The sequence below is a fragment of the Rhinoraja longicauda genome, chromosome 6, assembly GCF_053455715.1.
Source record: "Rhinoraja longicauda isolate Sanriku21f chromosome 6, sRhiLon1.1, whole genome shotgun sequence".
In the NCBI taxonomy this organism is placed as follows: Eukaryota; Metazoa; Chordata; class Chondrichthyes; order Rajiformes; family Arhynchobatidae; genus Rhinoraja; species Rhinoraja longicauda.
The window spans coordinates 67,775,375-67,785,077 of record NC_135958.1 but is presented as its reverse complement, the minus strand read 5'-3'; positions in this window follow the sequence as shown (position 1 = coordinate 67,785,077).

Genomic DNA, 9,703 nt, shown 5'->3' with positions numbered 1-9,703 from the left:
TTTGACTGAATTATAATCAAGGTGCAAGGAAATGGTTATAGTGTAGGTTTAAAAACAAAGGCAGAAAATACTAGCAATGCTGAATCAAGGAGCGTCCATAGAGATAGAAACTGTTCCGGGTAAATGACTTTCATAGACAATACCTTCTCCACATGGGTTGGCTAACCCACTGAATATCGCATTTCCCTTTTTTTAGTTTAGCTTAGTTCAGAGATACAGCGTGGAAACGTGCCCATCGGCCCACCAACTCCACGCCAACCAGCGATCCCATACTGTGCAAAGAGAAGGATTTAACATTTCAGGTTGAAGGCCCTTTGTTAGAATTCAGGAAGAGAGAAAATAAGCTTTGAGTTGCAATGAGGATGAGTAAGGGAGATAGGACATGGGGAAAATGTCAGACCAGGGGTTGCCTCAGGGATAAATTGTAGAAGGTTAATGGGGAACGTTAGAGAGAAAATCAACTAAAGCTATGTGTACATTCATCATCGAGCCCATTCCAAAGGCTTGAGTACAAACCTGAGTTGACTGCAGGACTGAACTGGTGCATTAAACTGAGATCTCTTGCTCTCACATGAATTACTTGGTAAAGAATAAGAGAATTCTGCTGTCCTGGACAATTTACTCATCAACTAATGTCCAATAATAACCAAAGAACAAGTTATCTAATCATTTACTCAGTTACAGTGTGGGAGGTGTTAATTATGTAATTTTATTTTAGTGTTTCCATCATTATAAACTATTTATACCCAATAAACTATTGGGTATTTATACCCAATAAATCATTATACCCAATAAACTATTTATTGGGTATAAACCTCCTTGCCCTGTAACAATGAATGACGATATAAATGCAAATTATTTCTTTGTTCTTTCATCATCCTATATATAAAATCTCTGAATTAATATCCTAATATAAAATTCAAAATCCTGACAATGCTTCAAGTAGGTGCCTTGCTTCCAACTATAAATGTGTCCTCCTCCAAACAGTTGTTGGTCCGTCCTGTCCAGCGATGGAGATCTGAGGGGGCAGTTGAGGAATGCAGGCCTCATGGTTACATGAATTCCCAAAACAACACAAAGGCTTTGAAGTCTTTTCATGGAAGCTGACAGAGAGCCCATTGTCATGGTCTAACTCGATGAGTCCATGCCAAGCAGTGGCTGATATCTCAAGCCGTGATGTTGTCTCATAGAAATTGTAGAAGCGGAAAAAATTACAACTTTTAAAAGGCATTTGGGCAGATGTATGCAAAGAGTTTAAAGGGAAATGGACCAAGTACAGCAAATAGGGCTAGCCCAGTATACCAACTTGGTTGGCCTGGACAATGTGGGTCGTAGGGCTTGTTTCTGTGCTGTACAGTCTAAGACTCAATGACCCTAGTTAAAGTTTGAGTAGGTGGGTGAAAGATTTAAAAAACTGGTTTAGAGGGATATGGGCCAAACGCCATATCTAATGCATATGCGACATGTTGGTCGATGTGGGTAAGTTGGTCCAAAGGGCCTGTTTCGGCACTGTCTGACTCTATAACTGGTGATTATGACTGGGTTACTCACAGCTCCCAAAAAAACAAAAGAACATGGTGATAATGTAGGTTGATACATGACTGGAGAAATGATGTAAAACAGGGATTCAGGTTGTTGAGTAAACCTATAGGGACAAGACAAAGAATCAAGAAGCAAATATGCAAGCAAATTTCAAAAAGTTGTCAGAGTGATAGATAATGGCAGACTTCAATAAGCGAGTTTGTTATCTCGACTGCACAAGCCCAGATCATAGGTCACTCGCACTAACCATTCTCGCTGGCTGAGCTGCTGCGTGCATACAGACCTGCGTTTCATCCGTAATTTCCAGTTTTGCTTCTTCGAGGTAAGAAAATACTGCTTTCAAAACTATTAACTAGGTGTATTTATGGTTAATTTGTACAAAACTACGATGATTTTGTTGGTTTTATTGCTTTATGCTTCGGTGAGTGAGCGAGATCGTGACTATTTTCTTTTGCATTGTAACTTGTGCTGGTATGTAATGGACATGCCTACAGGACCCTATTTGAATTAACATATGATTGACTTTGTTATTTATTTTATTTTATATGTTACTGGACAAAGTCATGTGCAATTTTGGGCTGTGGGAGTAAACATAGAAACATAGAAAATAGGTGCAGGAGTAGGCCATTCGGCCCTTCGAGCCTGCACCGCCATTCAATATGATCATGGCTGATCATCCAGCTCAGTAGCCTGTACCTGCCTTCTCTCCATACCCCCTGATCCCTTTAGCAAAAAGGGCCACATCTAACTCCCTCTTAAATATAGCCAATGAACTGGCCTCAACTACCTTCTGTGGCAGAGAATTCCACAGACTCACCACTCTCTGTGTGAAGAAATGTTTTCTCATCTCGGTCCTAAAAGACTTCCCCCTTATCCTTAAGCTGTGACCCCTGGTTCTGGACTCCCCCAACATCGGGAACAATCTTCCCGCATCTAGCCTCTCCAACCCCTTAAGAATTTTATATGTTTCTATAAGATCCCCCCTCAGTCTTCTAAATTCCAGCGAGTACAAGCCCAGTCTATCCAGTCTTTCCTCATATGCAAGTCCCGCCATCCCAGGGATTAATCTGGTGAACCTTCTCAGTACTCCCTCTAAGGCAAGAACGTCTTTCCTCAGGTTAGGAGACCAAAACTGCACACAATACTCCAGGTGCGGTCTCACCAAGGCCCTTAAGAATCACCTGAATAAGTGGATGCAGAATGTGTGTGACAGCCTTGTGGCTGTCAATTTGCAATGGGAAACTGTTTCTGCCCACCTCCCTTCAAACTCTAGGGGAAAAAAAAACCTGCAGATGCTGGTTTAAATCGAAGGTAGACACGAAATGCTGGAGTAACTTAGCGGGTCAGGCAGCATCTTGGGAGAGAAGGAAGGGGTGACGTTTCGGGTCGAGACCCTTCTTCAGAAGTCTGAAGAAGCGAGATACCGAACTCGATTATTCTCCAAGCTTATAAAGGGGAAGGAGGAATTTCTTTAGCCAGAGTGGATTGTGGATTGTGCATTGTGGAATTCATTGCCACAGATGGTTGTGGAGGCCAAATCAATGGATATTTTTAAAGCAGAGATTGATGGGTTCTTGATTAGTACAGCTGTCAAAGGTTATAGGGAGAAGGCAGGAGAATGGGGTTGAGAGGGAAAAATAGATCAGCCATGATCAAATGGCAGAGCAGACTCGATGGAATAGCCTAATTCTGCTCCTGTGTCTAATGATCTTATGGAAAAGTAATGAAGAAATGTAATCACAGAACATTTTTGATCAGTCTGTTTCCAATGCAACATGAAAGGAAGTGGTGCAAGTTCTTGAGATAGAAGTAGTGGACGTGAAGGAGCATTTAGGAATGAGTGATCGCACTATCTTAGGTTTAAGAGTACTACTGAGAGAGACAAGTAGCTTCATAGTTGTTCCTTCACTGGAGGAGATTTGCTTTTGGGGAGCTGGCAAATCTCCACCAGTCAACAAGGTCATGGCTACATTGCCTTCGTCTGAAGTCATGCATTATTACTCAGGACTGTGTCATTGTATTGTTACAAAACAGGCAAACCACAAGACTCTCCCATCCAGTAAAATCACCGGTCAGAATTTTTTTTAAAATGTAGATGTTGGAAATCTGAAACAAATACAGAAAATACTAGATAGACATGTCATGGGGTGCTTTATCACCTGCTGATTTTTTTTAATGACTTTCATTTCCATTTTGTTGAGAAGATTTGGTGATGATTTGCAGAAATTTCAGCTTTACAGGCTAGAATTAGGGGTGGGCAACTAAACATTAACTCCGATTGTGAAGTCCACATCCTTCAAATGAACAAAGAAGTAACTTGTTCATAACCTTCATGTTGGAAAACACCCTGTGGTTTAATGTGCAGTAGTTCCAATTCTCAACAGGAGTATGTCGAATGTTTCATACCAAAGGATAACTTTAATAGGCACTTTAAGGCATTTCCAATTATCATGACACAATGTTCACTTGTGCTACAAAGGAGCCAGATGAAAAGTTGTGCTTGACACTAGTTCCCCACAACCTCGTTAAACTGCCGGTCTGTACCTATGGCTGTAGAATCATACAGCATGGAAACATGGCCCTTTGACCCAACTTGCCCAGGCTGATCAAGATGCCCTATCTACACTAGTCCCACCTGCCTGCATTTGACCCACATCCTACTGAACCTTTCTATCCATGTACCTGTCCAAATGTCTTTTAAATGTTGTGAAAGTACCTGCCTCAACTATCTCCTCTGGCAACTCGTTCCACAAACCGACCAACCTTTGTGTTAAAAAAAATGCCCCTCTGGTTCCTATTAAATCTTTTCCCTCTCACCTTAGACCTATGTCCACTGGTTCTTGATTCCCCTACTAGCCTAAAAATTACCCTATCTATTCCCCTCATAATCTTATACACCTCTTTTACATCACTCCTTAGCCTCCTGCGCTCCAAGGAATTATGTCCTAGCCTGCTCTACCTCCCTATACCTCAGCCCCTCGAGTCCTGGCAATCTTCTCTGTACCCTTTCCTGCTTAACAACATCTTTGCAATAACTGGGTGACCAAAACTAAACCTAATACTCCAAATGTGGCCTCGCCAATGTCTTGGTGTAACATAACATTCCAACTTCCCTACTCAGTACTCTGACTGATAAGGCCAACTATCAGTACCTACACTCCGAGATCCCTTTGCTCTACAAAACTCCTCAGACCCTTGCCATTTACTGTGGAGGTCCTGCCCCGATTTCACTTCCCAAATACACCTTGCACTTATATGTATTAAACTCCATTAACAATTCTTCAGCCCACCTACCCAACTGATCAAGATCCTACTGCAATTTTTGATAACCATCTTTGTTATCTATGATGCTAACATACTTAACTTGGCCTTGTAGATTCTGATACAATTTGTTGATGTAAATCATAAACAGCAATGGGCCCAGCACCAATCCTGAGGCATACCACAAGTCACAGGCTTCCAGTCTGAAAAGCAACCTTTCACCATTGCCCTCTGCTTCCTTTCATGAAGCACCCTCTTTCCCTGAATGTACTTATAAAATCTCTTTGGATTTCCCTTAATATTATCTTCCAGGCATATTGCCTGCCCCCTTTTTTTGCCATTCAGATTTTCTTCTTAAATATGCTCCCCAGTTTGTGAAACTCCTCCAGCTATACAATTGATTCCAGCTGCCTATATCTGCCTCATGCCTCCTTCATATTCTTGACCAAAGTCTCAATTTCTGATGTCATCCAAGCTTCCTTAATTCCACTTGCCTTACCCTTCAGTCTAACAGGAACACACATGCCCTAACTCTTGTCACCACACTCTTAAAAGCATCCCACTTTTCAGACGTTCCTTTGCTGGCAAACAACCTACTCCAATCAAATTGAGCAAGTTCCTGTCTAATACAGTCAAAGTTGGACTTGCCCCAATTCAGAATTTTAATTTGTGGGCCCACCCTGTTTTTATCCATAACTATCTTAAAACTAATAGAACAGTGATTATGGTTCCAAAAGGCTCGCCCACAGACCCTTCAGTCACTTGCTATTTCAAATTTCCTAAGAGTAGCTCCAGCTTTTTTTTGCCCTCTCCCATGTAGGACCCTCCACATATTGCCTGAGCAAACTTTCCTGAACACGTTTCACAAATTCTACCCTGTCCATGCCCTTGTCACAATGACAGTCCCAGTCCAAATTGGGAGTTAAACCTCCCCTGCCCACTATGACTACCTTATTAGCCTTACAGCTGCCTCTCTCGGCATATTTGCTCCTCCAATTCCCGCTGACTATTTGGGGGCTTGTAGTATACTCTAGTTGAAAATTATTTCTTCTAGTAGACCATGGTACATAAAACTCGTTTTGTGGAAGTAAAAGGTTCACTTGCTTAACTTACAACAATAGCTATTGATGAGGACTAGAAAATTGCCATCTCTCTTCCCGCAGAATCGTGCATGCACTCGTTGAGAAGGTTTAGCCATGTGCTCACTGGCAAAGGTGTTTGTGCAGATGTTGATCTGTACTGATGATGCTGACTCATCAGCTTCTCTAATTCACGTCCAGCTCTCACCAGTAGCAAAACTACTGTATAAGCAGTGTGTGGGTACAGAGACAGACGCAAGGAACTGCAAATGTCAGAATCTTGAGCAAAACACAGAGCGCTTGAGGAACTCAACGGGGCAGGCAGCATCTGTGGAGTGAATGGAGAGGCAACATTTTGGGTCAGGACCCTTCTTCAGACTGATTGGAGAAGGGGGGGGGGAGAAAGCTGGAAAAGAGCGGTGGGGGTAGGGACAAAGCCTGGCAAATGTTAGATAGATACAGGTGAGGGGGGGGGAGGAGGTGATTAGCAGATGGGTGAAGTGTGTGATAAACGCTAGAGGTGAAAATGAGACAAAAGGGGTGTCAGATAAGGAGAGAAGGGGAAGAGTGAAAGAATTACCCTTGATCTTATTGAATGGTAGCGCAAGTATTGGGGGCCAAAATGACGCCCTTTATATTCTTACTTGTAATGTCGTCTATTGCTTTGTTACTACAAATAACGATCATTATTTTTCACCAAGCATTGGAGTCTGGAGAATTTCTTTGGACTCTTTCATCAATTGGACTGTACCCTTCCTAAAGATATACTATTAGAATTCAATGTTAGTATTTCAGCTCATAATTTGACAGTGTGAAACAGCATCATAGCTCATAATAGTGGTTTTGTGATCATGTTTCTATTGATTTTTTGATTCGCGTGGATTTCATTTTGCATACTTCATTGATATAGGAAATAAACATAAAGCTAAGCCAATATAAAACCCATAAAACCACACAAAAAGAAGTTTACACAACCATTAATTTGAAAAATGGAGACACATGGGTGACACGGTGGCGCAGCACTAGAGTTGCTGCTTTACAGCACCAGAGACCCGGGTTCCATCTGACCACAGTGCTGTCTGTACGGAGTTTGCACGCTCTCCTCGTGACTGTATGGGTTTTCTCCGGGTGCTCTGGTTTCCTCCACTCCAATGAAGTACAGGTTTGTAGGTTAATTGGCTTCGATAATTATTGTAAATTGTCCCTATTGGGTGTAGGATAGTGATAGTGTGCGGGGATCGCTGGTCGGTGTGGACTCGATGGGCTGAAGAACCTGTTTCTGCGCTGCATCTCTAAACTAAAAAAAATGAAACTAAGAAACGGCAAATGCTGAAACTTTGAGCATAAAATAAAGTGTTGGGGGAACTCGGCGGGTCGGACAGCTTCTGTGGAACGCAATAAAGATGGATATTTCCACAACAATGACCATCTAAACATGAAATATCTGTCCATTTCCACACCTAGAATATTATATACATGTCTGATCTCTGTATCTAAAAAATGTATATACTGATGACAGAGGGGGAACAATGAAGGTTCCTAGACCAATTCCTGGGGTTGAGTGTTGCAATATGACAAGAAATAAAGCAGACTAGGTCTGGACTATGTTGAAGAATTAGAGATGATCTCATTGAAGCATACAAAATTCTGATGGGGCCTGACAGGATCATGTTTTTCCTGGCTGAGGTGTTTCGAACCTGGAGCCACATTCCCAACATGTGTAGGAAAGTACTGCAGATGTTGGTTTAAATCGAAGATAGACATAAAATGCTGGAGTAATTCAACGGGACAGGCAGCATCTCTGGAGAAGTGGAATGGGTGACGTTTCGGATCGAGACCCTTCTCCAGTCTGAAGAGTTTTTCACTGAAGCCAATTAACCTACAAACCTGTGCGTATTTGGAGTGTGGGAGGAAACCGGAACACCCGGAGAAAACCCATGCAGTCACAGGGTGAACGTACAAACTCCATGGAGACAGCATCCATAGCCAGGATCAAACCCAGGTCTCTGGTGCTGTAAGGCAGCAACTCTACTGCTGCTGAACCGTGCTGGCAGCATCTCTGGAGAAAATGGATAGGTGATGTTTCAGGTCCTTCTTCAGATCCTCTCCACCAGCAGCTGTGTACATTCAGTCACCGAGCATATTCGACAGCGAGACTGTCAGATGTTAGGGGAGCGAAGGTGCATGGGACTGGTGCAGGAGGTGGTGCTGGGGTAACAGAGCGGCTGTGATCGTATTGAACAGTGCAGGAGGCAGGAGGCGTGAATGGTTTTCTCCTTCTCTTTCCTGTGTTCCTATATCACCAAGGTGTATAAGACCAGCGCAGTCTCTGCAAAATCCCCCAGATCCACTGGCAGTATAAACAAACCCAGACATTAATGGATTATTCACTAGCTTCAGACGAGGGTCACCTGGGTTCATACCTGATAAGACAGTTGAACTGCAGGGAGGAGGGAGATAAACCCCAACACACAGGTACAACACCCAGCCGACATTCTGGGTCGGACTCAGCAATGGCTTCCACTTTTCCTCTGGTCTCCATGAGTTTCATGATCCTTGTCAGGACAGTGTTAATATCACCAACAGGAGCTCAGAGATAAGGACGGGAACACAGCCAGCATTCCCACTCGAGCTCACAACTCTGTGCATGTGTCTGTGTGTGTTGGTGTGTTTGTCTGACTAGGTGTGTGCGCGTTTCTGTTTGGTGTGTGTACGTATGTCTGTTTGTGTTTGATGGATCTGTTTGTATGCGTGGTGTGTATGTATCTGTCTGTGTGTGCGTGTGTGTTTTATCTGTGCGTATGTGCTTTACCTGTGTGTATTTATCTGCCTGTGTTTCTATGTTTGTCGGTGCATGTATCTGTGTGTGTGTGTGTGTGTGTGTGTGTGTGCACCGCATGTATCTGTCTCTGTGTGTGCCTAAATTAATGTTTACCTTTGTATGGGTGTATGAATGTTTCTGTGTGTATGTCTATGTCTTTGTGTGCATGTATCTATGTGTGTGTGTGTGTGTGTGTGTGTGTGTGTGTGTGTGTGTGTGTGCCTGTCTGTGTGATGTATCTATGTGTGTGTGTGTCTGTGTCTGTATCTATGTCTTTGTGTGGTGTATCTATGTATGTGTGTGTCTGTGTGTGTGTGCCGTGCATATTAGCTGAGGATGTAATTAATGCTAAAGCTTCCTAGATTACAGTCACCTGTTGTTGCCTGACACGGAGCTAGTTTTGGATCCAATTGCCACTCTGCGTTGAGCCCAGGAACCGTTGCTGCTTTGTCCACCCAGCCATGTGGGACTATGTCAAAAGCCTTGCTAAAACCCAGGAAGACAACATCAGAACTATCCTCTCACCTGTTCACCCCCTTAAAATATTCAGGTATCAGACACAGCCTCGCCTTAAAATGTTCTACTCGTACTATCCTTGATTAAGCTGTTCTTTTCTAAAGGAACATCTATTTCCCTCCAACCCCTTTCCTTACTCCAGTGCACACCCATTGACCCACAATCCCACTCCCCCCCCCCCCCCCCCTGTTAACACCCCCCTGGCCCTTCCACCTATATCCCTCCTTCTGGTTTTACATTTCACTCCTCTTTCAAATCTCCTCTTCTTGTCAACACCCTTTGACACCCTGTTTCCTCCAGTCCCCTTTGTTCACCCTCAAGTCTTCTTTTCATCTCTAAATGTAAAGGAGATCTCATGGACTCATTGATCCATGGTGGTTCCCTGGGATAAGCTGGCAGAGGGAATAGTAAAGGCAAAAACCATCATGTTTAAATGCCATTTGGTCATGCACTTGGACAGGAAAGAAGTAGAGAGATAGTCATA